General features: G+C 40.3%; 1 long non-coding RNA gene across 2 annotated transcripts; it reads right to left on the bottom strand.

Moving 5' to 3' along the window:
- Nucleotides 1-654: 654 nt before the first annotated feature.
- On the bottom strand, nt 655-1490 carry LOC135530575 (uncharacterized). Of its 2 annotated transcripts, none has more exons than XR_010453866.1 (3): nt 1210-1490; nt 816-1054; nt 655-773 (listed from the first exon to the last, which is right to left on the bottom strand). It is a non-coding gene; the product is annotated as an uncharacterized LOC135530575 (long non-coding RNA). The 2 variants fall into 2 exon arrangements; XR_010453867.1 differs by having other exon boundaries at nt 860-1054; nt 1210-1489.
- Between the last annotated feature and the right edge of the window lie 3580 nt (nt 1491-5070).

Below are 5070 nucleotides of genomic sequence, written 5' to 3'. Positions count from 1 at the left end.
CACCCATCAGACAGACCTTCATCTAGGTCGCTCACCATTAAACACACACCCATCAGACAGACCTTCATCTAGGTCCTTCACCATTAAACACACCCATCAGACAGACGTTCATCTAGGTCCTTCACCATTAAACACACCCATCAGACAGACGTTCATCTAGGTCCTTCACCATTAAACACACCCATCAGACAGACGTTCATCTAGGTCCTTCACCATTAAACACACACCCATCAGACAGACGTTCATCTAGGACCTTCACCATTAAACACACACCCATCAGACAGACCTTCATCTAGGTCCTTCACCATTAAACACACACCCATCACAGACCTTCATCTAGGTCCTTCACCATTAAACACACACCCATCAGACAGACGTTCATCTAGGTCCTTCACCATTAAACACACACCCATCAGACAGACCTTCATCTAGGTCCTTCACCATTAAACACACACCCACCAGAAAGACGTTCATCTAGGTCCTTCACCATTAAACACACACCCATCAGACAGACGTTCATCTAGGTCCTTCACCATTAAACACACACCCCTCAGACAGACGTTCATCTAGGTCCTTCACCATTAAACACACACCCATCACAGACCTTCATCTAGGTCCTTCACCATTAAACACACACCCATCAGACAGACCTTCATCTAGGTCCTTCACCATTAAACACACACCCATCACAGACCTTCATCTAGGTCCTTCACCATTAAACACACACCCATCAGACAGACGTTCATCTAGGTCCTTCACCATTAAACACACCCCTCAGACAGACGTTCATCTAGGTCCTTCACCATTAAACACACCCCTCAGACAGACGTTCATCTAGGTCCTTCACCATTAAACACACCCATCAGACAGACGTTCATCTAGGTCCTTCACCATGAAACACACACCCCTCAGACAGACGTTCATCTTGTAGTTAACACTTGCAGTTTGTTCCAATGCAGTTACTACAAGAGGAAAATAACAGGTTAGAAAACCTTACATTTTCCCTGCTTCTGTAATACTTCCACGGGGTCACAATGAAACTCATGCCATCAATCTGAAGAAACAGACATTTAGGGAGAAAAGCCATAAGAACATTTATATATTCAGAATATTGGACACCATTTTTTAGATTTATTAAAAATAGTTTCCGTTAATGATTGATTAAAAATAAATCCAACACAATAACATGATATTTAAGTGTTGCGTTACCACTTGTAGGATTGTGAAGAAAAGCAGCCAGCCTCTAATAGAGCAGGAACAACACATGTTGCAGCTCTGGTCTCACCTCTGACTCGTTCTGAGAGAATGTGCATTGAAAGAAGAACTCTGGGGTTTGTCATTTCCTGTAACTGACAAGTGTCTTGACAGTGATTATACACAGAGTTCCTCTTAGACATCAGGTTGGTGTTCATTGGTGCACATCATATAAAAACACAAACCCAAAATGTTTCTTATTGGACGGGTTTCAGTTAGTCCCTCCCAGTTTGTTATCAGTCTTCAGTTTGGTGCCTAACAATCCCAACCCCAGGACTGCTCTGATTCCTTAAGGTTGTGTTAATAGTTCATGACCCCACGAAGACATGCAAATTACAGATGGATTCTATACAGGTTATATGGGGAGTACTGAGAATCAACACCATGTAAAAAGGGAGCTGGGCCAATATTCCATAAAGCCTCTGAGTAGGAGTGCTGACCTAGGATCAGATCTCCCCACCATCCATGTAATCTGACCTAGGATCAGATCTCCCCGTCCATGTAATCTGACCTAGGATCAGATCTCCCCACGTCCATGTAATCTGACCTAGGATCAGATCTCCCCACCGTCCATGCAATCTGACCTAGGATCAGATCTCCCACACCATCCATGTAATCTGACTAGGATCAGATCTCCCCCTACCGTCCATGTAATCTGACCTAGGATCAGATCTCCCCCTACCGTCCATGCAATCTGACCTAGGATCAGATCTCCCCCCACCATCCATGTAATCTGACCTAGGATCAGATCTCCCCCTACCGTCCATGTAATCTGACCTAGGATCAGATCTCCCCCCTACCGTCCATGCAATCTGACCTAGGATCAGATCTCCCCCCACCATCCATGTAATCTGATCTATTACGTAACTGAACCTAGATCAGCCCTCCTGAGGTTTTAAGAATATGGGACCGGATTTCTTAATGAGTCAAAGTTGTTCTCTGAAGAGGCGGGCTGGAGGCGAGGATGCAAATGAGGAAACCAAGTGAGCTACGACTTCTTTATTTCTGATGTGCCTCAAAAAGGGGAACAGCCATAAAACCATTGGTCACAGGCCTTGAACAGAAGACGTTCTGACATGTACTGCAATCATTATACAACTCAAATACATAACAGGTGAATGTATGTACAGCGTGATCAATATTTACCGTCAGACTTTAATATCTACGAGATGATGGCCATAAAACGGGGGGGGGGGGGGGAAAGTTCAACACGTCAGCATGAATAATACACAGTTCAGTGTATGGACAGCGAAGCCCCCAATTCAGAGAGAGACAGTAGAGCAGTAGACAATGAAACAGAGCTCCTTTAAAGAAAAGAAAAATACACTAATTCATGTTCAATGACATATGGATCAATCAACTTCACAAGTGAAGAAACTGCCATAATTTAACAAAGATCTGAAATCTAAATCAGAGCATCATTTGATGCAGGTAAATGATGGAGAAACACATGATGCATTGTGGTCCATAGTTCAGCAGGTTGGGGGTCCAGTCCATTTCCAGTCAATTCACAAAGCAAACCTAATTCCAAATGTTCCTGATTGAGGAGAACTGGAATTTCAGTGTACTTTCTGAATGGACTAGATTTGAACCCCAATGTTCAGTATCAAGTACATGTTGCAAGCATGCTGTATGGGTTATGTCAAAGCCAGCTTTTGATCAAGTCATGATTGGGGTCAATTTGAATTGAAGTCAGTCAATTGAGGAAGTGAATTGTATTTAACATTGCTAATGTAAAAACTTGGAATAAATAACTTCTGCTTTTCAGTTTGAGAAATCATTGAATTTTTTCTTCTTCATTTATTGTATTGGACTTTCATTTGACTTCCTGAATTGATGACTTCCCATTCAACTTGACCACAACCCCAGATCAAGTGTATCACGTGTTGCTGCATTAGACAGTGTTGGCGTCCCTCTTCCCAATCTGGCAGTACAGGGTCATGGCGAAGGCCATTCCAAAGAGCTGAAACACAAAAACAGATACGTCACAACCTATTCACTACCCGGCTATAGCCCGGTCCCACAACAGTTTGTGGTGTCTAGCCTGGTTCCAGATCCATTTGTACAGTCTTGCCAACAGGTTGTTAATTGGCAATGACAAACAGCCATCGGCGTTGCCAAGAAGGTGCCAACAGATCTGGGATCAGGATACATTCACTAAGTACTGAGTGAATTACACATATCCATCTTAATGCCAATGAGAACAGCCATAAAGTAAGAGTTAGTGAAGATGAAACAGACCAGTACTGAACAGTGACTAGAACAATACAAATGTATTTCATTTATATGACTGGTACAGTACATAATATATTGTATTAATAGGAGGCTTTGTTATGCATAATATAATGTATTAATATAAGCTTTGTGTTAAGGGAATTTTTATCAATGATGACTAATTATGTATCCGTTTCAAATCAGGACTGACTAATCAGAATACTATTACGTTGCTGCATATGTACTAATCAGAATACTATTACGTTGCTGCATATGTACTAATCAGAATACTATTACGTTACTGCATATGTACTAATCAGAATACTCATTACTGCTACTGCATATGTACCTAATCATAATACTATTACGCTAAGGTATATGTACTAATCAGAATACTATTACGTTACTGCATATGTACTAATCAGAATACTATTACGTTACTGCATATGTACTAATCAGAATACTATTACGTTACTGCATATGTACTAATCAGAATACTATTACGTTACTGCATATGTACTAATCATAATACTCATTATGTTACCGCACATTATATACTAATCAGAATACTATTATGTTACTGCATATGTATAATCATAATGCTATTATGTTACTGCATATGTATCAGAATACTTTCTTACTGTATATGTACTAATCAGAATATATTATGCTGCATATGTAAATGTGGTCAAGATGTTACTGCATATGTACTAATCAGAATACTATTATGTTACTGTATATGTACTAATCAGAATACTATTATGCTACTCTATATTACTAATCAGAATGCTATTATGCTACTCTATATGTACTAATCAGAATGCGCGATTATGTTACTCTATATGTACTAATCACAAACTTGACACATATGTATGAGGACTTTCTTGATCCCAGTGCTGAACACTAGTGAACACCAGGTCAGGGTTATGTACAAAAACGACCGTCATTGTTCGGGTTGTATCATCCTGGAACCCTCTATGGTTTCATGACTGGCTGCAGATCAGTTCCTGTACAGGTTCTGTTTTATAGGAGTGTAGTGGAATGGTAATGTATGACACAAGGCTGTAGTGGAATGTAGCAAACAGTGGTAGTGTAGTGGAATGGTAATGTATTGTAGTGTAGTGGAATGTAGAGTAGTGGTAGTGTAGTGTAATGGTAATGTATGGTAGTGTAGTGGTAATGTATGGTAGTGTAGTGGAATGTAGAGTAATGGTAATGTATGGTAGTGTAGTGGAATGTAGAGTTGTGGTAGTGTAGTGTAATGGTAATGTATGGTAGTGTAGTGGAATGTAGAGTAGTGGTAGTGTAGTGTAATGGTAATGTATGGTAGTGTAGTGGAATGTAGAGTAGTGGTAGTGTAGTGTAATTGTAATGTATGGTAGAGTAGTGGTAGTGTAGTGGAATGTAGAGTAGTGGTAGTGTAGTGTAATGGTAATGTATGGTAGAGTAGTGGTAGTGTAGTGTAATGGTAATGTATGGTAGTGTAGTGTAGAGTAGTGGTAGTGTAGTGGTAGTTTAATTGTAATGTATGGTAGTGTAGTGTAGAGTAGTGGAATGTAGAGTAGTGGTAGTGTAGTGTAATTGTAATGTATGGTAGTGTAG

The sequence above is a fragment of the Oncorhynchus masou genome, unplaced genomic scaffold (genome assembly GCF_036934945.1).
Source record: "Oncorhynchus masou masou isolate Uvic2021 unplaced genomic scaffold, UVic_Omas_1.1 unplaced_scaffold_1384, whole genome shotgun sequence".
NCBI lineage: Eukaryota > Metazoa > Chordata > Actinopteri > Salmoniformes > Salmonidae > Oncorhynchus > Oncorhynchus masou.
Note: the sequence above shows the minus strand (reverse complement) of the source record. Positions and strands in the feature narration are given on the sequence as shown.